Source organism: Elephas maximus, chromosome 9 (assembly GCF_024166365.1).
Source record: "Elephas maximus indicus isolate mEleMax1 chromosome 9, mEleMax1 primary haplotype, whole genome shotgun sequence".
NCBI lineage: Eukaryota > Metazoa > Chordata > Mammalia > Proboscidea > Elephantidae > Elephas > Elephas maximus.
In genome coordinates, this window is record NC_064827.1 from 106,059,406 (window position 1) to 106,084,787 (window position 25,382).

General features: G+C 41.4%; 1 protein-coding gene and 1 pseudogene across 21 annotated transcripts in view; one reads left to right on the forward strand and one right to left on the reverse strand.

Moving 5' to 3' along the window:
• Positions 1-25,382, forward strand: part of AOPEP (aminopeptidase O (putative)) — a 464,323-nt gene that overhangs the window by 119,427 nt on the left and 319,514 nt on the right. The window lies entirely within an intron of this gene.
• Positions 2,485-3,204, reverse strand: LOC126083085 (heterogeneous nuclear ribonucleoprotein A3-like; annotated as a pseudogene).

Sequence of the window (25,382 nt, forward strand, 5' to 3'; positions counted from 1 at the left end):
AATAAAAATAGATCTGATCGGTTCAAAGAGCTATTGAGTCCAGATTACTCAGATTGTACACACAGAATTTCTCAGTTCCTTGTAGGAACATTTTAGGGTAGTATCTACATTTTCATTAGGTCTTCCTTCAATGCCATAGCTTGAACTTTAATAGTTTAATGTATATATTAACCTTTCTTCCTTCAAAAAAGAAAGATAAAGAGGCAATAGAATAAAACCACCGGACATTTCTGGGTCCTGGTCAAAATGCATTTCTTGGTTCCTTTCCCACAACTGGAAAACCTGGTGGCATAGTGGTTCAGTGCTACGGCTGCTAATCAAACAAATAAAAAGAAATCCTGTGTTGTGTCTTCCGGGGCCTTGGGATCCCTCCTGGATTCAGCCGGACTATCTAAGCCTGTCTCTGTGCCTGGATTCCTGCCTCTCTGGGTTCTAATTCCACCAGTTAGACAAAACCCTGTGTCCTTGACCTCTTTTTCCTTCACTTTTGGATCAGAGATTGAGCCCTGTCAGCTCCTGAAGCAGCTGTCTGTCTCTCTGCTCTGTTCTCAATATTATCAGAACCACTATCTGACCTGAGCTTGAAAGGAGTACGTAATGGAAACTTCTGAAAGAGCCCTGTGTCGCCACACCCGCTGCAGGCAACTCCAGGACCAGCCTCCGCCATCAGCTCTGGGCTGTTCTTCCTTTGAATACCAGCCCCACTTCACTAGCCACCTCTCCCAGAAGCAAATGCCACATTTTGAAATAGTGCCTGTCCGGCTGGCTTGAGATAATCTTGATAGGCCAGAACGGGAATGGCTCAAATCGTTTTTGCAAAAGGAGTTTTAATTTTGCAAAAGAATGAACCCTAAAAGACCTTTGGGAGCCACGGAAGTGTACATGTAGAAACTGATGAAATGTATGTTTTCTTGTATGTATATCACTATAATAATAATAATTAAAAAATCATTGATATAAAACAAAATCCCAAAAGGTCTGTGCAGGCTACTTGTTAAAACAGGTCTCGTAAAGCTTTAGTCAGCACTTACTTACCTGAGAACTTACCACATTCAGGATATGTGAACTTGAGGACAGTAAAGCTCTACTCTTAGGAAAAAAAAAGCCTGGGGCTAGATCAAGCCTTTTAAGTTTCTTTAGTGTAATTTTTTTCCTATTTTGTTCCCCACCTTTGTCCCCTTCTACCTCATTCCTTCTATTCCTTAGGTACTTTTTTCACTTTTTATGAACTATGTTTATTTATGCAAATATAAACCAATAAGACCATATGTATTGTTAAAGCTATTAATCTCTATAGCCTTTTTTTTTTTTTAATGTTAAAAACGGCTTGATTTTTTTATTCCTGGTTCCACTCCCACAATTTACAGGATCCTTGGTGGCATAGTGGTTAAGTGTTTGGCGCTAACCAAAAGGTCAGCAGTTCGAATCCACCAGCCGCTCCTTGGCAACCCTGTTGGGGCGGTTCTTCTGTGTCCTGTAGGGTCACTATGAGTTGGAATCAACTCAACGGCCATGGTTTTTTTTTTTTTTTGATGCCTGATGTAATGAAAACAAAACGACAAAGTTACAACAGATAAGCCTGCAGGAATGTATATTTGTCACTGCATTAATCAATAGCTGCATTTTTTGTAAGCCGTGACTATGACCGTCCTAAACAAGAAAGGTTTTCTGTTTAAGCTGCAGTAACTTTTCTGACTATGGATCATGGTTCCGTCTGTGGCAGATTTTTACCATTCCTCTAATGCATTTAGGACAACTGTCTCAAAGTATCCTTCAGCTTTCTTGCTGAAATTTTAGAACTTTCTGTGATCATATCCACCACTTCCACCACCAGATCTATAACCACCACCATTGGGACTGCCCAAGCTTCTCTTATCAAAACTGCCCCGTTCATGGGACAACATGATTGTCGTTGTCCACTAGAGGAGACTCTGGGTGGTGCAAATGGTCTGTCCAGAAGCGTCTCGGAAGAAAGGCCTGGAGATCTACTTCTGAAAAAATCAGCCATTGAAAACGATATGGAGCATAGTTCTACTTTGACACACATGGGGTGGCCATGAGTCTGAATCCACTCAGTGGCAACTGTTTCATTTTATTTTTTGTCCATCATAATTTCCAAAATCATCATAGTTTCCAGCACCACCATCATTATCACCACCAAAATTCCCTCCTTCATTGTAACCATCATATGCTCCACCCCATTAAAAAACCTACTGCCAATTCTAACTTATAGCGACCCTATAGGACAGAGTAGAACTGCCCAATAGGGTTTCCAAGGAGCACCTGATAGATTCGAACTGCCAACCTTTTGGTTAGCAGCCGTAGCTCTTAACCAACATGCCACCAGGGTTTCCTATCTTCCATCACTGCCACCGTATCTACCACCTTGGTTTCCATATCTTGGTTCACCACCACCATAGTTCCTCTACTGCTGTCACCAGGAACATCACAATAGTTGCCACCATCGCCTCCAAATCCGTTATATCAGCCATCACCTCCTCCATAGCTACCTCTGCTGCTGCCACCTCCACCACCTCCTAGGTTTCCTCCATCACCCGTAAAGTTCCCAGATTCACCTTCACAGCTTCTTTGTGACCCAGCAGACTCCATCTCTTGTTTAGAAGGACCTTTTTCACATTACTATTATGCCCAATAAGGGTGTGGTGTTTCCACACAAAAATTTTATCAACTGTGTCATGATCATCGAAAGTTACAAAAACCAATCCTCTCTCTTTCTGCTCTGCTTCTCTTCAGTAACTTCCATGGTTTCAGTCGTGCCTTACTTTTCCAGCTAGTCTCCCGAATTAATATTCCTCTGTATCTTTTCTTCACTGTTAGATGGGCACCAGGCTTTACAGAATTCTCTAGAAACAACTCTCTTTGGCTCCATTACACGTCCATCAAACTTGTGTGGTCCAGCACACATTGCTACATCCACCTCTTCAACATAAGAGTAAGTTGTAGAATCAAAGCCCCTGGAACATTTTGTTTGCAGGTCTGTCATCACCACACAACCTGTGTGTCTCATTTCTGAAAATGTTCTCTTAAACTGTCATCTGTAGTTTCAAAGCTCAGATTACCAATAAATAGTTTTCTCAACTGCTCTGGTTCTTTGGGACCGTGGCTCTCCTTGCCCTGGTGGCAGTGGTGACAGCAATGGCTGGTGTCGGGCAGGGGACTACCGGGTGGCGACTTTTCCTGCATTTTGAGACCTGACTCGCCTCTTCCAACTCTCTCTCCCTTTTCTTATACAAAAGGAAACAGAGAACACACCTGTTTTACAGTTTGCTTTTGCCACTAAAATTATACCCTAGAATTCTTTCCATTATTATGCCTTGGAGAGTTTTCTTGTTCATTTTTATTTAGCTGCATAGTATTCTATTCCTGTGAATGTTCTCCCTTTATTTTCCCAAAAGATGGATCTTTGAGTTTTTCCCCAGTATTTTATTGTTATAAACAATGCTGCATTGACTACCTTGGTGCATTTTAAAGAGTCAGTAAATGCCCAGAGATTCTGTGAATATACCACTCTAGAAATCTAGCAACAATTATAGATGGTGGTTGTACAACATAATTAATGTAATTGATATCACTAAATTTTACACCTGGAAAAAAAAGCATTTGAATTTGAATAGTTATACACACACATGCACGTAATACACACACAGTACACGTACCCATCACACTGTGGAAAGTAGGGAAGCGCATACATCTTATTTATCCCTCACTTGTCCTTGGTAACTATAGTTGGAATACATAAAATTTCTGTTCGGGGAAACTTCAAAAACAGTCAGGTATCAGCACTATTGTGTGGTTCACTAATGCTTGTAGGAACCTACCTACAATAATGCTGGGATAGAAATAAGATTAAGTCTCTCACCCCAAACACAATGTTACATTGTAATGATCTTACCCATTTAGACCCAGTCCTTGTTTAGTAAACTGAGCGAGAAACTGTGATGGACCCTTTCCAGCAGTTTTTTTGTAATGATATTGTTATTAGATTTCATTAATTTTAACAACTGCAAAACTCTTTTCGTCCTATTTACAGTAACTTTGGAAGTTTAAAGAGAACCTCTTTTTAAAAAGGGTACCCACATATTTGACATTTCAAAATGGCATTAAGAAATGCCATCTACAAGAGACAGAAAGGGCCACATGAACCAGAGACCTACATCATCCTGAGACCAGAAGAACTAGTTGGTGCCCGGCCACAATCGATGACTGCCCTGACAGGGAGCTCAGCAGAGGACCCCTGAGGGAGCAGGAGATCAGTGGGATGCAGACCCCAAATTCTCATAACAAGACCAAACTTAATGGTCTGACTGAGACTGGAGGAATCCCGGCGGCCATGCTCCCCAGACCTTCAGTTGACACAGGACAGGAACCATCCCCGAAGACAACTCATCAGAAATGAAAGGGACTGGTCAGCGGGTGGGAGAGAGATGCTGATGAAGAGTGAGCTAATTATATCAGGTGGACACTTGAGATTGTGTTGGCAACTCTTGCCTGGAGGGGGGATGGGAGGATAGAGAGAGAGGGAAGCCGGCAAAATGGTCAAGAAAGGAGAGACTGAAAGGGCTGACTCAAGACGGGGAGAGTAAGTGGGAGTAGGGAGTGAGATGTATGTAAACTTATATGTGACAGACTGATTGGATTTGTAAACGTTCACTTGAAGCTTAATAAAAGTTATTATAAAAAAAAAAAAAAATCGTCGGACCTGGGCAAGTCACTGAACCAGTTCACTTCCAGTTTCCTCAGCTATACAGAGAGGGTGTGTAGCTAGGAGACACCTAGAGAAGGTAGTTATGAGTGAGGGGCTACCTGTAACCATGCCTTGTGGAGCCCTGGCTGGAGGCACTGGTTCCTTTTCAGGACACGGAAGTTTCCACGGGAAGTCCTGACCCGCCCCAGCCTCACCTCCTTGGTTTCACACTGCGTGGTGTATTCCAAGGACAGCGCTGGCATAAAAAAAAGAAAAAAAAAAAAAAAGAAATGCCATCTACTTTGCTGGTTAAAAGAACTAGATGTTGTTTATTTGGGCTGTTTATATGATTTATCTAGGTTGTACCCTGGTGTTGAGTGAGCGGTACTGAGCGGTGTGGGGGCTGGCAGCTGGGCTTGCAGGAGCCCTTGGCCGTGGGCAGGCAAGACCATGCCCAGAGACCAGGACAAAAGGCCAAAGACCAGCCTTACAAAATGATGCCACAGTGCAGGCATCAGATCAGAAAATTTAAAGAAGGGAAGGAAGATGTATTCTTCAATCACATGGAGAAAAAAATTGAAGGGGAAGGTTAATGCTCTCTTTTTTTAATGGGAGGATATTGAAACGACAGAGACATTTAATGGTTTTAATCTTCAGACTTGGGCAGAAGGCCAAACATGAAAAAATGAAATGAAATGCCAGAGAGGCAAGTGGAGAGTAGTGGGCTATGGAAGAGACCAAATGTGTCCCAATTTCCAGGTTCCTCACTTTTTTTTTTTTTTTTTCAAGGACTGGGCTGAAGTTGCGACAGAGTTGCTGAAACATCTTTTAAAGACTCATTTGGGCTTCCGCACTCCATTCCCCTTAATCCTAGAGCATATCACCCAAAACTTAGTTTTGGATAGTAGGCAGAACCTCGGTTGCCACCCCATTATGGTTTCATGTTGCCAGACTAATTGTTTTCAGTGACATCAGTGAGAGGCAAGCAATAGATGTGACTTATCTCAACTTTAACAAGGCATGACACTAAAGAACAAGTTCAGAAAATGCTTTTCACCAGTGTGGCAAATTATTTTTTTATACCTCTAAAGGGGATCCATTTTAGAAGGTAACAAAGTTAACATAAACTGTAGGCCCTTGCTCTGTGTGTGTACAAACACACACACACACACATTCAGCCTACTGACCTCCCTTGCGGTTATCTCTGATGGTCACGCACACAGAATACAGTGATCCCCATGCTGATTTAGCAGGAAGGCTCATCATGTAGAGGGAACAGATAAACACACAGAAGGTCAGAGAGGTTCAGAGTGCTCAGTAAGGGGAGCTAATGGTCATTGTGTCACTCCCCCGACCCCCAACTCTGTGGGACCCTTTAGTCTTTGAAGAAGGTGATGTTCTTGCTAGAAGTGGACAGTCTTTTTTCTTGTGTTTTCAGATAGATGCCTGATGTGATATAAAATAGCCTTGTGCTTGTCTGGCCCAAAGGAAATGACTCTTCATAAAAAGAGAACTATAAGGAAGTTGTGTTTTATAGCTAACCCATGCTCCTCTTGCCACAACGAAACGCCTTCCCTCGCAGCCTGATTCCCACAGCAGAAGAGCTGGTCACCCTGACAGATAAGCCACTTGTGCCTGTCTGCTTTGTTAATAAACCATCCAGTCCTTTCTTCTCTGGGCTAGATAACGCTAGTGTTTTTGAGTTCTTTTCCATAGTTTCTGTTTTCCTATTTGATCATCTCAGTTGCTTTCTTCTGGGTCATTTTCTAGTTTTCATCATCTCTCAGAAGTTGAAAAGCCCAAAGCGGGAACAGAAAGCTGTCAAGGTCTCTCTGTAGCTGAAGAGAGGAACTATCTTTGAGTTCTTAACTCTGCCCTTTCTTGTGCTAAGTACATGACACAGCCTTTACAGGGTAAGGGGCCATTATCATCAGCATTTTGCAGAGGAGGAAACAGAGAAAAGGGTAGTTGTGTGTCTTATCCATCTCCTAAGTGGCACTAAAATTCAAACCCAGGCCTCTGGCCATGGAGCCTGCTGTCCGCCCCGCTCTCCCTGGTTCCGTGGTCTCATCCACCTATCCCAGAATCTCGTGTTCAACATAACATCTGCGCTGGGCAGCTGACTCGCTTTCCGTTTCCGTTGTCATGGCTCCCATACCTTTTTACCGCTCTATCAATACATGGTTAGTCATTCCTCACTTCAGACTGGTCTGCATGTGTTCCTGGAAATTCATTTTATCTAACCGCTTTTCCAAATTGTTTGAGTCTCATTGAATTCTAATTCAGCCCTTCAAGAGGCTGTGTCTCCTTCTCAGCTTGATTCCTCTGAGGGACGTAATGAGGTCTCTCAACTGGTGAGCCCTCTGGCGTCTTGAGTGCCCAGTGCCCTCCATGATGTCATACGCTCACGCTTTTCCCTGGCCTCCCCTGGCTTTTCACACCAGGCTGAATGGAAAGAGGTGGAGAATGATCAGTGGTGTCTGCTGTCCTGGGTAAGTGACTTTTTTAGGTTTCTTTTTGTTGTTGTTAGGTTGATTCCAACTCATGGTAAATCTATGTGTGTTATGGTAGAACTATGCTCCATAGGGTTTTCAATGGGTGATTTTTGGAAGTAGCTCGCCAAGCCTTTCTTCCAAGGTGCCTCTGAGTGGACTCAAACCTCCAACCTTTTGGCTAGTAGCCAAGTGTGTTAACCATTAGCGCTATCCAGGGACTCCAACTTTTTACGTGCCACCTGTTTTTTCAAATTTGGGTGTCACCATGGCTTACCAGTAACTTCGGAACTAGGGAAACCTAACTTGGATTCTGTCTCAAGTCCAGAGTTCTGTTGCACTCATTACCATCACCGAGAATTGGAAGCACTCTCAAGATGCTGGATAGTGGAAGCCATGTCTTGGGAATGAAAACAACACTGTTTGTGAAAAATGTACAGCTGTCATTCAATTCTGTCACATCTAACAGACTACACAGTGCCTGGCATGTCGATGACATTCTCTAACTAGTTACTGAATAAGGGAAAGAATGGGTATAGGAATAGGAATGGTGATGGTAGTCTTTTTACTTTTTGCCAAACAAGTCTACTGTGATTTCCCTAGTGTATGGACACCAACCTAAGCCACAGAGGATTAGATAGGACTCACCATTAATATTTAGCCTCAAAACTAAAATTAAAGCAACAAATATTCTCCTTCAATGCAATTTTTTGGGAATAACCAAAAAAAAAAAAAAAAAAAGTTCTAGAATCCATCCAAGCCCCCCAAAAAAGAGGATTTCAAGAGCCTTTGAGCGTTATCTTTGGTTTGCTGCTCTCCTTTCCTGATGTCTGTGGTATCATGGCCCCTTTCTTTCAGATCCCTGAAGATGTTAAAATCAGCCCAGGATGGTTTCCTGAGAATTGCTCACAATTATAATCATAAGTGAAGCTTGTTATATACTGTATTTATGAACTCAGAAGTACTTAGAAACACTGCTGGGAATATTCCCTCAATTTCAGGTGGAGCCAGAAAATAACATTTCTACCTCTCCAATTATTCCTTCCCAACCATTTGTCAAATTCGGCTCAAAACAGGATCTTGAATACAGAATATTTTTATTGGTTCCCACGGAGCTCAGTAAATCTCTTAACCCTGGAGTCTGTTATTGGAGCCGTCGCGGGTGGGTGGAACAAGAACTTATGGTCCAAGCAACCAAATGTTTCCTTATTTACAGAGCAAGGGCCTGAGACTCCTGTGACTTGAATTCCCTGTCTCCTCTAGGGCGTTGTAGAGGCGGGCTTTTTACCTTGGTGGTGAAAAGAATTCAATAGAGAAAACAACCATTCTTTTACATTTCTTTTTCCTCTCCCAATATTGCTCTCTAGTTATTCCAATACTCTTCTCAAGCCTTGAAAAATACAACTGCTTCCCATTTGGTAAGCTCTTTTTTTCCTCTTCCATTTGGCAACAGCTTTTTCCTGTTTTTTAATGGCACCAAAATTAACGTGGCTGTTTTTTATTTAACAGGAACAACTTCAAGTTTTATATTACACGCCCAGCCAAAGAATCTTTGATTTCGCCCTGGCGTCTCCTAAGATGTTAGCGTAGCTTTGAAAGCAGGGCTGTTTCACTGCTGTTGGGAAGACACCAGAGGGAGCATGGCGGATTGGGGAGAGAGGAGCGAGAGAATGGAGGGGATGAGGGAACTGGGCCTCCCTTACTTACTATTTTTAAAGTTTGCTTGCCTACTGAATAGCTCAATTTACAAATCCTACTGGATATCGTTTTGACCGTCCCCATTTCTCTTTCTTGTTGAAAGCATGATGGATGTGTTGGTGGGAGACCAACCATTTGGCCCATCGTTCCTGCTCCTGCTTGTTCCCTATGAACACCAGATCCTCCAGGCCCCTGATACGGGAGACCCACATTGTCAGAGCCGTCCTCCTGGAGGGATCCCAGCCCAGCATTTCTTAGGAGGCGGGATCACAAATCTCAATTAGAAATGCTCCAGGAAATGCACATTTTTATTTGTTAAACAAATGGTCTTCTGTGAGCCTTGGCCAAGGCACTGGCTTATATTAAATAAGTGAAGTAAACATTATTTCGCCGGGAGCGCTCTCCTTCTGTGGCCTGGAACTTTGAAGCTCGGTTTTAAGGTTTTAAGTTGGAATACGAAGTGTTCTTTTTTCCCTTGGCTTGTGTTCTAGAGAATGTTGTCTCCCCATTTAGTAATTGGAGAGTTAATGGGGTTCTTTGTGATGCTGCTGGAGGCGAGAAGCTGCTTTTCATTCGACTCTGGCACTGTCACTACAGCGGCGCCCATCCCCATCGGCGTGGCTAGAGTTAAGGTGGGTTCAGCTTTTCCAATATAAACTCCTATTTCAGGGGTTTATAACCGACTATAAAAACTTGCCTCTAGCAACGGACCTGGCATATTCAGTGTCAGCCTAGGAATAACCTATACTTTTTTTAAAAAGTCTTTTTAAAAGGATAATTAAAAAAATTCAGTTTAGCTATTTATAACTGTTAAGTTACAAAGATGCAAGGAAAAAATAGCTTCTTTTATTTCATAATTCATTAATGTGGACAAGATTATTAAATATTACCTATGCCTTCAAAGGAAAATACAGCAAAATCTCTGAGAAAGATATCTTTAAAGGACATTGTTTCAGTGTTCCTTGTTGCAGCATGCAGACCAAAAAACCACGCTCTTAGCCATCGAGTCGATCCCAACACATAGTGACCCCAATGGACAAAGTAGAACTGCCCCATAGGGTTTCCAAGGAACGGCTGATAGATTCAAACTGCTGACCTTTTGGTTAGCAGCCAAGCTCTTAACCAGTACACCACCAGGGTAGCAGGCAGGGCACAGGCAAATGCCTCCCTTGTACTGCAGAGGTGTGAGCCTGGCCCCATAGCACTGCCAGCAAAGCTGTTTTGTTAATGGGCTTCAAGTCCATTGTAACAAAACTCCTGGCCAAGGAATGCACAGCAGCCTCTTGGCAGATGGACATATGGCCAGCCCCTCTGCTTGTAAAGCGTTGGCTACTCACACCTCCCACCCAGCCTTAACCCTCTGGGCCTGGCATGTTGGACCACAGTAAGCAGTCCAGGTCAAAGCTATGTTAGAGCCCGCTGAGGCCCTGGAGGCCTTTTCCCAGCCCTTGCTCTGCGTCCCTTCTCCTGATCCACATGGGAGGGAAGCGAGGAGGGAGTTTGCCTTTCTAGGAGTCTCTCTTCAGCTCAGTGGCTTTTGTTGTAGCAAGTGGTTTTAGGTGGGGCTGTTTTTGTACATGCTGAGAGATGGGTGTGACACAGTTTGCACAGGTGATTCCAAAGTTCTCCAAACAGAACCTTCTTTAAGGCATCGTGCTAGGCAGCTTTACCTTCGGCCATTCTTTCTCCAACATTCAAAGTCTTGATTGATGCACTGTGCTGATAATGATGGTGGTGGTTGTGATGGGGGGGGGCGGGGAGATATTGGTCATGGTTGTGTTGCTGAATCTGATAATGTTACCAGTGGAGGTGTGATGGCCACCGTGGGAGTGGTGACAATACCAACAGTGGCAGTGGGGGAGGTGACCATGGTGATGGGTGGCGGTGTTTGTAATGGCAACAGTGGTGACTATAGAATTCTGCCTGCCCAAGCTGTTTGTGAAAGCCATTCTTCAGCTTCACAGAAAGCAGTGGCTTAGGGAATCTGCTTGTTGTCTCCTTCCTGTACACAGTATGCCCAGTGGAGCTAAGAGCAGGTTTTTGGTAGATCTTGCCTGCCATTTTGTGATGAGTTTCATTCATTTCCTTCTTTCAGAGGCAGTTCTCCATTTTAAAGCTAGTGAGAAACGTTTTCTTGCTCTCTATGGCTTCCAGTTTAGGAGTAAGGAACATGGTGATCTGAAACTTCGGAACCCCAGAGCCATTAGTAGACAGACACTCTGCCTTAATTATCTAGTGCTGTTATACAGAAATACCACAAATAGGTGGCTTTAACAAAGAGAAATTTATTTTCTCACAATTTAGGAGGCTAGAAGCCCAAATTCAGGGTGCTGGCTCTAGGAGAAGGCTTTCTCTATTGGCTCTGGAAGAAAGTCCTTATCTCTTCTGAGCTTCTGCTCCTAGGTGATCTTCACGTGGCTTGGCATACCTCTTCCCCCATCTGTGCTAGCATGCTTGTCCTAAACCGCTCTTTTTATGTCTTGTAAGAGATTGATTCAAAACACACCCTATACTAATCCTGCCTACTTAGCATAACAGAGACAACCCATTCCCAAATGAAATTATGACCACAGGCATATAGGTTGGTATTTACAACGCATATATTGAGGGGATACAACTTAAGCCATAATATTCCACCCTTTGCCCTCCCCCTCCAAATTCATGTCCTTGCCACGTGCAAAACACATTTACCCCATCACATCATCCCAAAAGTCTTAAATCGACTCCAAGTCCAAAATCTCATCTTCTGAAGCATCTAAATCAAATATGGGTGAGACTTCACAGACTTCACCTGTGAAAATTCCTCTTCACCTGTGAACCTGTGAAATCTAGACTACAAATTATCTACTCCCAAAATACGATTGTAGAACAGGCAAAAGGTAGACATTTCCGTTACAAATGGGAGAAATTGGAGGGAAAGAAGGGATAATGGTCACCCAGCAAATCCAAAACCCAGCAACACGATCTATATTAGCTTTCAAGGCTTGAAAATAATCCTCTGTTCTTTGGGACCACCTGGGCAATGGCCTTGGCCTCCAGACTCTTAGAGTGTTGGCCATGCCCTCTGATTCTGGGTGGAGGATGCTGGGCCCTAGGCTTCAGCTCTGCCTTCTAGGCCCACTGGGATGGCAACTCTGCTCCCTTAGCTTTGGGCAGCCCCTTCTCCTAGTCCTTCTGAGTGGTGTCCCCACCTCCTCAGCCCTATCAGGCCCTGTCTTTCTGCCACTTAGGCCTGGCAGCCCAACCCACTCAGCTTTGGGCGGTGGCCCCATTCTCCTGGTACTCATGAACAGCAGCCCCACACTCCAGAACCAAGTTGGTGAAGATCTGTCTCCTAGGTTTCAACCTAGGAGGCCATGTCTCCACCCTTTGAAACCCAGCAGGCTGTGGTTCTACCCTTTGAAATCAAGGTAGCCCTGCTTCCTGTGCTTCTTCTAACGGTTCTGCTGATCTCCCGAGTTGCTTCAGGGATGGTCCTTTTCTTTTTTTGGAGGACATTAGGTGGGTAGCGCCTTTGGCCTGTTACCTGCCTGTAGAATTCCAAGAGGCAGATAGCGTTCTTTTCATTCGTTCTTTCTCTGTCCCCTTCAGTCTAAGCTGATGGTTTTTCTGCTGTGGTAGTTGGTTAGATCCATCAGTCACAGGTGTAATTTCTTTAGCAAAAGATTGTGTAGCCATGTTCTTGGTGGAAATTCTAAGACATGTGTCCTTAGTTGGTATAACAAAATTTTCCAGATCTTTTAAGTTCTGTTTTCATTTTGCGTAGTTCATTTTTAAGTCCATTGCTTTCCTCTTGCACTTTACTATAAGTGACAAGGAGAAACCACATGGCTACCTTAACATCTTGCTTAGAAACCTTCTCAGCCAGATATCCAAATCCATCACTTACAAGTTCTACCTTCCACCAAACATTCAAAAGGAATTCAGACAAGTTCTTTGCCAGCACCACGTGTGTTCTCTGAGAAGACAGAGACTTTCTGTATAGCTCTCCTCACTTTCTTCTGATAATTCTACCAATAGCCTCTTCAAGGCAATCTTGACTTTTACTAGTAGGCACCTTAAAACTCTTCCAGCCTCGGATGAACCCCTGAAAATATTGCCCTGAAATAATCTTTAAACCTTAAACCAAAAATATCCCCTCAAGTCTTAAAACCAAACAGCCTAACTTAATTAGTAAAGAATGTCTGCCTTGAGTATTGTGCTCTTTTAAGAACTATCTATATGGGATCAAATTGACAACAGCAACTGCGAAGATTAGATAGGAACCTTAGGGGGCAGTGAGTTTATATTAATGGGGGAGGAATAACTCAGAAAAGGAGGGTGAGAATGGTTGCACAACTCGAAGAATGTAATGAGTGTCACTGAATGGTACATGCAGAAATGATTGAATTGGCGTATGTTTTGCCTTGTGAATTCTCAACAACAAAAGAAATTTTGAAAAAGCACTAAAAGAAAAAAAAAAAACTCTTCCAACCTCTACCCATTAAACCCAGTCCAAAACCACTTCCACATTGTAGGTATTTATTAGAGCAGCACCCGACTCTTCTGGTACCAAATTCTATGTCTTAGTTATCTAGTGCTGCTATAACAGAGAATATCACAAATGAGTGACTTTAACAAACAGAAATTTATTTTCTCTAAGTTTAAATCTCTAAGTATAGGAGGCTAGAAGTCCAAATTCAGGGTACCAGCTCTCAGGCAAGACTTTCTGTCTTTGTTGGCTCTGGAGGAAGGTCCTTGTCTCTTCTGAGCTTCTGTTCCTGGGCAGCCTTCATGTGGCTTAGCATCTCTCTTCCGCCATCTGTGCTTTTTTCATTTGATTGCCTAATCTCTTTTATATCTCAAAAAAAAAAAAAAAAAAAATTGACTCGAGATGTACTCTACTCCAATCCTGCCTTTTAGCATAGCAAAGACAACCCATTCCCTAACAGAATTATAACCATAGGCATGGAGGTTAGGATTCATGACACATGTTTTTTGGGAACACAATTCAATCCATAACACACGCCTATGTATCCTTACCAAAATTTAACTGCTACCGTGTCCTAGAAACCATGCCCTGTGCTTTATGTGTATTGCATCCTTAAATGCTTTTAACAACTCTGTAAAGTAGATTTTTATTTTCTTGGTTTCACAGATTAGAAAAATGAGCTTGGCTCAAAAATGGTAAAGCTGAGATTTGAAAACCTTGGCCTGTGTAACCTTAGACACTTTACTTTTTCTTCCACTGGAGCCACCAGATACTTCTCTCAGCCCTCCTAGAACATCTTAGCATGTTCCTTGTTTTTGTTTAGGTGAGAGTATGGGAAGAAATTCATAGGAAAGATATGCTGTATTTGATTTTCCTCTCTAAGTTAGCGTGAGGGCAGTTAGTTTTGTACTAGTAGTGTACTCAGATGACCCTTTTAAAATTTATATGGGAACTGTTCGGAGACTCTTCCCGCATGTTTCAAGGCTGGAGCTGTGCAGTGATCTTTTCCTGACCTGGCTGGTCTTTGGCCAAATAGGACATTGAGCAAGCCAGAAACCAGGCCCCAAAAGAAAAAAGCAAATAGAGATAAATATTTATTCTCATCCCAGTGGGACTCCTGGGTTTTCAGGATCAAAGTCCTACTTTGTGTGTGTCTGTTCTTAAGCCTTGGATAAGTATACAGAAGTGGGCGACCTGTAGCAGAGTAGAGATTCTGTGGTACCAGGCTCTTTAACCTTCAAACAAATTCCCTGGGGATGTTAGAAAAAACAAATCAGAATCTCACTTATAAAAATAAAAATATAGATTGAACTCCCTAGACTATGAGTTATCAAAAAGGAAAAAAAAAAAAAAAAAAAAAACAGAAATGGGAACAAAGAGAAAAGAAAGAAGGTGAGAAGAAACGGCAAAGAGAGGACTAGAGACAGAAACTGAGAAAAAGGAGGGATGCAGAGTGGTGCTTATGGAGTCAAAGGTGGGGAATGTTTTTATAGTAGGTTCAGAGACAGACACTGAGGGTTGGTTGTCTTTTCACTTTCTGGATAGAGTCCTTTGAAGCACAAAAGTTAATTTTGATAGTCTGATTTCTCTACTTTTTCTTTGGTTGCTCGTGCTTGGTGTCATATCTAAGAACTAAAACCAAAAAGCCAAACCCACTGCTGTTGAGTTGATTCCAATTCATAGTGACCCTGTAGGACAGAGTAGAACCACCTCATGGCTTTCCAAGGCTGTAATCTTTATGGAAGCAGACTTTTGCATCTTCCTTCTGCAGAGCTGCTGGTGGGTTTGAACTGCCTATCATTTTGGTTAGCAGCCAAGTGCCTTAACCACTGTGCCACCAGGGCTCCTTCATATCTAAGAAACCATTGTGTAATTCAAAATTAAGAAAATTTGCACCGATGTTTTCTTCTAAATCTTTGACCCATTTTGAGTTAATTTTTGTGGATGGTGTGAGGTAGGCGGCCAACTTCTTTCTTTTACATGTGGATATCCAGTTGTCCCGGATTTTTATTCCTTAATTCAACAAATACGTCTTAAGTGCATATTGTATACCAGGCATTGTGCTGGATGCTGGTGATATAACAATACAAAAAAAAAAAAAAAACAAACAAACGTACCAGTGTTAGGGTATCTTAGAACCCAGGGGGTAAAAAAGCAATTCAACAAATTGGGAGGTAAGGTAGACTTTTGGAGGATTTAGACTTTTGAGCAAAGAGTTTCATAGTGTGATACAAGGAAACTTGCATTAGAATTACCTGGATTGCTTGTTTAAAAAGTGAACAAAAAAATATATATGTGTGTGTGTGTGAGATTCTTATATAACTAACGCATGAGAATCACTGCTTTATATATTGAAGTCTAGCTAAACCTATTAATTATTTCCTCTTAAATTACTATCAAATATCAGAATATTGTTGATGTATTCTTCTTTGACATGAAAAAAATCAGACCTTTTCTGTGACTTTATTTTATGAACCAAAAAAGTGAGGCCATTTTTTAACCCGAGGCTTCAAACAAGCTTGAACCCCAGCTGAGAATCTGCATTTCTAACACATTCCCAGAGGATGCTAATGCTGCTGGTTAGGGACCAATTCTGAGAGCCACCAGTAGAGTGGTGGTTCTCAAAATTTATTATACATAAAAATCACCTGGGAATCTTCTTAAACTGTAGAATCTGATTCAGTATATCTGGGGTGGAAATGCAAATTTTCAACAGGGGTTCGAACCGGAACAAACCGGTTTGAAGCCCTAGTTTAGCCACATACCAGACTGCAGTTGTGGAAGTCATTCTTCCAAAAGCTTATTGACAAAGAAATGTTTTAGACGGGAAACATGATACATCCCTGGAAAGAAAAGTAAGACAGTGTTCTCCCATTCCTGAATCAGATGCACTTCACGGTACAGGCCAATGCCCATGATGCCAGGGTACTGGGCAGAGCTTCCCTGAACAGCTGGCTACAGCTGCGGTCTCTACTGTGTTCTTCTCTCTTCCATAAAAGCACCCACAAAAAAATCTGAGTGACAGTAAAGTCAGCCTGGCCACCTGGCAGATGCTCATTGGCAGCAGGAAGAACCCATTAGGCTCTTGCACCTAAAATTCCTTTGCTGTTCTCTCTGAATAGAGAGTGAACAAAATGTCTGGACTCTAGCTCTCAGCATTCACAGCACTTGGTGGTTTGGACACCATCTGACTTCATGACTGCAAGTGGTGTAGGAGAGCTTTGTAGAGGATAAACACAATGACACATTCGCACACATGTCTCCGAGCTTCGGCTGCACAATCCAAGGATTCAAGTGTGTGAAAAAGCAGCGTTAGGTGGGTGAATTCATGAACTAGCATCAGCTGTTGACTTTTAAGGGGGGAAGTGGGCTGCTGCTTCTAGCATGTGAGTTGACTGCCAGTAAAGCTGCTTTTGTATATTCTCTAAGGGACCAAAGGGGAAAGGTGGTGATCATTAAAAATGTTGTGTTGAGTCCTAGAAGAAAACGTGTGTGAATCCTTTTTTAACCTGAAAGTGGAGAAAACATCTAGCTTTAAAGCCCAGAAGCAATAAAAGGAACTATTGATAAAGTAGGCCATATAAAAACAAAATACCATTGCATGTAAAACAAAACGAAAACATAAGCAAAACAAATGACTCACTGGGAAAAAATATCTGCAGTTTATACCACAAATAAATAATGAGCTTCTAAAAGCAGAATAGAAAAAAAAACCCAACTGTATACAAATATTAGCTAGAGATATGAACCTAAACAAAAACCCAAACCCATTGCCATCGAGTTGATTCAAACTCATAGCGACCCTGTAGGACAGAGTAGAACTGCCCCATAGGGTTTCTAAGGAGCGGCTGGCTGGTGGATTCAAACTGACCTTTTGGTTAGCAGCCAGGCCCTTAACCACTGCACCACCAGGGCTCCCAGGATAGGAATAGTTTATTAAAAAATGTCTCTTAAACCTCGGAAAAGATGCCCAACTTTGCTCATCATAAGAGACATGCAAATTAAAACTGCATTGAGGTATCATTTCTTACCTGTGTGATTGGCAGTGATCCAAGAGTTTGCAAGATACCTTGGTGGAAATGCAGGAAAACATACATTGCAAGTGGAAATACAAAATGGTTTAACCTCCACAGAGGGGGATTTAAAATAGCTGGCAAAATTAGCTCTACCTTTGGCGCAATAGTCCAATTTCTAGGATTCTATCCTAAAGATTAAAACAAAAAGCAAAAAACCTTCCTGCCTAGTCTATTTCAACTCATGGCAATCCCATGTGTTTCAAAGTAGAAATGCTCTAAGAGTTTTCTTGGCTGTAATCTTTATAGAAGCAGATTGCCAGGTCTTTCTTCTATGGTGCTGCTGGGTAGATTCAGAATGCCAACATTTAGGTTAGTAGTCAAGCACAAACCATGTGCACCACCTGGAGACCTGGCAAAAGTATGAAAATATGCATGTACACGGTTATTTATTGTCATTGCAAAAGACTGGAAACAACCCAAATGCCTGTCAGTTGGGGGCTGATTTACAGAAATGATGGTACCTCCACACACCGGGGCACTGTGCTACTGTGAAAAGGAATGTGGACCATCTCTACTTAATACTACGCAGTGATTTTCAGGATATATTCTTAAATGAGGGAAGCAAGGTGGAGACAGTATGTGTAGTATGCTAAATATTAATTCTACTGGCACTTAACAAAAACAATGGAAACATAAGTGATAAAGCTTTTAAAAGTGATTACCTATAGGGAAGGGAGTGAACAGGGTAGAGGGGACAGGGATAGGAGTTAGACTTCTCCTGACTATATCTGGTTATGTTGATTTGACTTTGGAACTAAGTAAATATTTTATATAATTATAAAACTAGATCTTTTTAAAACAAGCTCTAAAAACTAAAAACAAAATGAAACCAATGTCCTTAACCATGTTTCGGGTTGGTGTTATTATTACAGAGAGTAACTATTCCAAGAAACTTTAAAATATAGTAATTTGACTGTATATTCCTAGTGAAAGTCCTTTATTTTATCATTTCATGAATGGTAGTGATGATATTGTGGGGTAAAGCAGATGAGTAATTATGTTATGGTCTTTGAGAACTGATATTTAAAGCATGGGAGAAAGAAGACACAGATATAAGACTGGTGAGGTTTAGAAACTCTGTAGTCATGAAATTTGAACTGGACGTGTCAGTGGGAACTCATGATATCGTTCATCTAGAGAAAAAATATTTCCTGGGTACATTTAACTGAAAGGCTGAGGAATTATGTCCAACCCAGCAGCAATGAGCATCCGTGGCACCTAGTTTGTGGTTTCTAAATACCATTTCTCACTAAAAGGAACTGGGACTCTTGGTAGAAATGATTGTTTCCAAATTTGGGGCAGGAAATATACAGCTTGTGCCTGGAATGTCTTGTCACACTAGAAAACAAAGAAGCTATCAAAGACTAGAAGGACCATGGCAAAAAGACTTAGGAACTAAATTGGAGAGGTTCCCATTGGGACTGAGTATCAATAGGGTAATAGCCACATTGGATTGAAATGCATCAAATATGTTTAGATCTGTGAGTTCATAATTAAACAAAAAAAGACCTACTTAAGGATGCTGGGATCACCTTTTAAGAATGCCAGAGAATTAACTCATTATTTGGAAAACTGGTAAATGAAGAGAAAAATCAAGCATTTATTGTGTCTTTCCTTTAAAAATGGTATGTCAGCATCATCGAATTGTTGAAAAGAGAAGTTTCTCAATATAGAAGAATTCCAGCTAAAATATTAAGAAGTGATGGTAGAATTTTGTACCTCCTGATGTGAGTACACAGCACAACCTTTGAATTATTTGTGCCCCAGGTAAAACCAAACTGAATCTGATCAAGCATCTAGATCTCTTTCCAACTTAAGGAAATACAGAGGATGGAGAAATAAATTACATGACAACAGAAATACAATGTGCAAAATCCAATTGTTTAATTCTTTAACAATTAAATTTCAAGGAAAAGAAAGACATGAAGGGTTAGGAACCTAAAAGAGACTTAGGGAAATTTGATTTGGAAAAAACAACCATAAACAATCATTTATGAGACAATCAAGGTTATGTGACTGGATAGTTGATGACATTAAGGAATTATTAAATTGTTTAAGGTATGATAATGGTATTGTGATTTTGTTTTAAAAAAAAGTCCTTGTCTTTTAGACCTAAATGATGAAATATTTGTTTGAGAGAGACAAGATGTGGATCATGAAACAGTTATAACATGACACAGCAAACAGGGTAAGGTAGCGTGTATTGAGTTATTTTTGTAATATGACCCTACCGCACTAGTCTGTGAGTTTTCTGAGCAGTGGATCCACCATGACAAATACACAGTAGAACTTCAATAACTCCTTATGGGATGAATACTGAAGCACGGTTATGGGTAAAAGGCTATGATATTGGCATGGCATGTATTATATATAATAAGAACTAGGGGCAGTGAGAAGGAGCCCTGGTGGCATAATGGTTAAGCACTTGGCTGCTAACCGAAAGGTCGATGGTTCGAACCCACCAACCGCTCTGTGGGAGGAAAGACCTGGCGGTCTGCTCCTGTAATGACTACAGCCTAGGAAAATGGGGCAGTTCTACTCTGTCATTTAGAGTTGCTGTGAGTTGAAATGGACTTGATGGCACACAACAACAACAGGAGCAGCAAGAGAAGAGATCTTCATAAGATACAATTATCAAGGAATGCTTCATAGATGAGGAAGGACAGGGAATGTTCTATGGGTGGTGGGAAGAACATCCCAAGATGGCAGAAGAATGGCAGCAGTGACAATGGTGTGTTCAGGGAATGGGGATGGGGGCTAAGGAAGGTCTGGCTGAACAAGAAAGTGATTGGATTGAAGTACTTGGAATGTCAGAATGAAGAATTTATTCCTTATCTGATGGACAATGAGGGGTCATTGTAGGTTCTTAAGAAAGAAGGAGGCACAATAAAAATCTGGGAAAGGGAGTCCAGAAATAGACCCGCACATATATGGTTAATTGATTTTTGGCAGAGATGCTAAGTTAATTCATGGGGGAAAAGGAAAGTCTTTTCAACAAATAATTCTGGAACAATTAGATAGCCTATTTTTATTTTTAAAAAGATTTAGGCCCTCAGAAATTACTCAAAATGGACGATAAAAAGGTAATTTAAAAAACTTCAAAAAGTATAAGAAAATCTTCACGACCTTGGGATAGAAAGCAATCTCTTAGATAGAACACAAAATACATGAACCATGGAAGAACAAATTGATAATTGGACTTCATAAAAATTTAAAACTTTTGTTATTTGAAAGACATAGTTAAGAAAATTGAAAGGGCAAGCCAATAGACTGGGATAAAATATTTGCAATACATAAATCTGACAAAGGACTTGTATCCATAATATATAAATAGCTCTTACAGCTGAACAATAAGACAACCCAATAGTGAACAAAAGATTTGAACACTTTAGAAAAGTAGATATACAAATGGCCAACAAACACTTGAAAACATATACATCATTGATTATCAGGAAAATGCAAACTGAACCTCAACGAGATCCCTTTATGCACACATTAAAATGACTAAAATTAAAAAGACTGAAAATGCCGGGTGTGAACAAGAATTAGAACAACTGGAACACTCACACATTGCTGGTGAAAACGCAAAAGCTATAGCCTCTTCGGAAAAAAGGCAGTTTATAAGTTAAACATACACTTACCAAATAACCCAACAATTCCACTCCTAGGTAGTTCCTTAAAAGTAATTAAAACTAAATTAATGGTGTATGTTTGTCCACACAGAGACTTACACATGAATGTTTATTACCACTTTATTCATAATAGCTCCAAACTGGAGACAACCAAATGTCCACCGTTAGGTGAATGGATACAATCCATTCAATGGGATCCTACTTAGCAATAGAAAGGAATGAACTCTTTGATACACCCAACATTTTGCTGAGTGAAAGACGCCAGATATGAAAGAATACATATGCTGGAATTCTATTCATATGAAACTCTAGAAAAGATAAATTTAATAGTTAGTGGCAGAAAGCAGATCAATTAATGCCTTGGGCTGAGAGTGGGTGGATTAGCTGGAATGGAGTACCAGTGAACTTTTTGGCAAGGTGGAAAATATTCCATGTATTGACTGCTGTGGTGGTTTCTTGGGTATATCAGAACCCGTTGGTGTCAAGTCAGTTTCGACTCTTGGTAATCCCAAGTGTTGTTAAAACTCATCAAAATGTACACTTCAAATTATTACATTTTATTGTACGTAAACTATACTTGAATAACCAGTTAACCAGTTGCTGTTGAGTTGATTCCCACTCATGGCAGCCCCGTGTATATCATAGCAGCAGTGTGCTCCATAGGGCTATCGATGGCTGATTTTTCAGAAGTAGATCACCAAGCCTTTCTTCCAAGGCAGCTCTGGGTGGACTTGAACCTCAAACCTTTCTGTTAGCATTGAGTGTATTAGCTGCTTGCACCATGCAAGGGACTCCATATCTCACTAAAGCTCATTAAAGAAGAAAAGCGGTCTGAGTGAACAGAATAGATTGAATGTGCAAGAGTCCAGCTAGAGGAGTGCCACCACAGAACACACAAAAGTGGTCTTTTTTCCCCAGCAGTGAGTACCTTAACTCTCTACTTAGGATTGATGTGGTCAGGGTTTTGCTTTGACTCAACTGTTACCTGACCTGTGCCACCCCTGGTCTGTGCCTTCGTACCTTTGGTCAGTATTTTCTGTCACTTTGTACATCAGTAGAAACAAGTAGTGCACTGGGGAGAATCTGATGATTGATGGAAGAGGGCATGGAGAATTTTCCACCATCTAATAGGTCTCTATTTTTTCTCCTTTAAAAGAAGTCCAGGTTTGCTCTTACGGTCTCTAAATTGGCTTCCTGCATTGCTCATGACTTCAGTTACAGGTGGGGGGCCTCCCTAAGAACTCCACTGAGACACCTGTTCATATTGAAAAATTGCTTTCTTTCTGTTTAGACCAGAAAAAAGCAAAGACTTTAACACAGAGTTTATTGGCAAGTGCTTGAACTTTTTTCTTTTTCTTCAGTTGAAGTATATATAAAATTCCAAAGAGTGCGTGAGTGGAGGGAGTAGACGGCCAAGGCAAGTCCTTATTTATGGCTGTTCCCAGTGTCTCTTCCAGATGATGTGCTCAAAGGCGCCTTTGATCAATTGATTTATGTTATAGTGGGTTTTCTGGATTCCTTTACTGCTCCTTGTTTTTGTCTTTGTTGTATCTCTTCCCCACCCCCAAATCAGTCAAGACCAGAGCAGGGGAGCTGGAGGTTGGAGATATAGTGGTCCGGGGTGGGGTGCACAGTTCAGTGCATTCATCTCCATCTCAAAGGGCCTTGATGAGATTGCTCCCACTTGGTTGATGTTGTTTCCTGCTAGTTGCTTGTATAGGTGTCTGTGAGTACACAAGCATACACCTTATTCAAGAAAAAATGGCCATGTAACTTAAGACATGCGTAACAGTCTTGAGTCTGTTTTTCAATGTTGATGAAGTCCCAGTTATCAGTCTTGTATGGATTGTGCTTTTGTCTCAGTAATAATTGAGCCATGTCTAGGAATTCTTTGCCTAACTTCAGGTCTCGGGGATTTTCTCCTATGTTTTCTTTTTAACATTTGAAAGCTTTATGCTTTTTATTTAAATCTGTGATCATTTTGAAAATTTTTGGGTACAGTGTGAGGTTTAGGTTGAGGCTCATTTTTTTGCCCATGCATGTCGGATGCTGTCTTAACATCATTTGTTAAACTAAATAGACAATAGATAAGTGGTAACTTTGGTAAAGGGTAAGAGAGTACACAATACTGGGGAAGCCAGCACAACTTGTCCAAAGCAAGGTCATGGAAGTGCCATAGACACATTCAAACTCCCTGAGGGACCGAATTTCTGGGCTGGGGTCTATGGGGGCCATGGTGTCAGGGAACATCTAGCTCAATTGGCATAACATAGTTCATAAAGAAAATGTTCTACATTCTACTTTGGTGAGTAGTGCCTGGAGTCTTAAAAGCTTGTGAGTAGCCATCTAAGATATTCCACTGGCCCCATCCAGTCTGGAGCTAGGGAGAATGAAGAAAACCAAAGACACAAGGGAAAGAGTAGTCCAAAGGACTAATGGACCACATCTACCATGGCCTCCACCAGACTGAGTCCAGTACAGTTAGGTGGTGCCCAGCTACCACCACTGACTGCTCTGACAGAGATCACAATAGAGGGTCCCAGAGAGAGCTGGAGAAAAATGTAGGACAAAATTCTAAACTCACACAAAAAAAGACCAGACAGAGACTGGAGAAACCCCAAGAGTATGGCCCCCAGACATCCTTTTAGCTCAGTAATGAAGCCATTCTTGAGGTTCGCCCTTCAGCCAAAGATTAGACAGGCCCATAAAACAAAACAAAACAAGACTAAAGGGGCCCGACAGTCCAGAGGCAAGGACTGGAAGGCAAGAGGGGACAGGAAAGCTGGTAATAGGGAACCCAAGGTCAAGAAGGGAGAGTGTTGATAAGTTTTAGGGTTGTTAACCAATGTTGTAAAACAATATGTGTACTAAATAGGCACACCAGCCCAGGGGCAAGGACTGGAAATCAGGAGGGAACAGGAAAGCTGGTAATAGGGAGCCCAAGGTCAAGAAGAGAGTGTTGACATGTTGTGGGATTGTTAACCAATGTCATAAAACAACATGTGTACTGTTTAATGAGAAACTAGTTTGTTCTGTAAACATTCGTCTAATGTACAATAAAAAAGTACTGTTTAATGAGAAACTAGTTTGTTCTGTAAACGTTCATCTAAAGTACAATAAAACAAAAACGTTAGTTGTTAAAACCCTGCTTTCTCCATTGAATTGCATTTGCACCTTTGTCAAAAAGAAAATGATCGTATTTATGTCATTTCTGCATTTTCTGTAACAATTCATATGATTTTTCTCCTTTAGACTGTCAATGTGATGGATTACACTGATAGATCTTAAAATGTTGAACCAGCTTTGAGATTCCAGAACAAACCACACAGGGTTGTGGGTTATTATTCTTTATATATGTATATATAGCTGAATTTGATTTGCTAATACTATGTTGAGGATTGTTACATCTCTGTTCATGAGGGATGTTGGCCTGCAGTTATCTTTTCTTATTCTGCCCTTGACTGAGGTTTTTTTTTTTTTTTTTTAAATTGTACTTTAGGTGAAAGTTTACAGCAAACTAGTTTCTCATTAAAGAGTATATATACGGTTTTATGACATTGGTTAACAACCCCATGACATGTCAGTGCTCTCCCTTCTGAACCTTAGGTTCCGCATTACCATCTTTCCTGTCCCCTCCTGCTTTCTAGTCCTTGCCCAGGCCTCGTTTTGCTTTATCGGCCTGTCCAATCTTTGGCTGAAGGTAAACCTCAGGAATGACTTCATTACTGAGCTGATAGGGTGTCTGGGGCCATACTCTCAGGGTTTTTCCAGTCTCTGTCACGGCAACAAGTCTGATCTTTCTTTTTGAGTTAGGATTTTGTTCTACATTTTTCTCAGCTCTGTCCAGGACCCTCTATTATGATCCCTGTCAGAGCAGTCAGTGGTGGTTGGCAGGCGCCATTTAGTTGTACTAGACTCAGTTTGGTGGAGGCCTTGGTAGATGTGGTCCATTAGTCCTTTGGACTAATCTTTCCCCTGTATCTTTAGTTTTCTTCATTATTCCTTGCCCCTGAAGGGGTGAGACCAGTGGAGTATCCTAGATGGCTGCTTACAGGCTTTGAAGACCCCAGACGGTACTCACCAAAGTAGAATGTAGAACATTTTCTTTATAAACTATGTTATGCTAATTGCACTAGATGTTCCCCAAGACCATGGTCCCCACAGCCCCCAACCCAGCAATTCGGGCCCTCAGGGAGTTTGGATGTGTCTATGGAGCTCCCATGACTTTGCCTTGGACAAGCTGACTTCCCCAGTACTGTGTACTGTATTGACCGGTTTTTATATGAGAGTAATTGTGACCTCATAAAC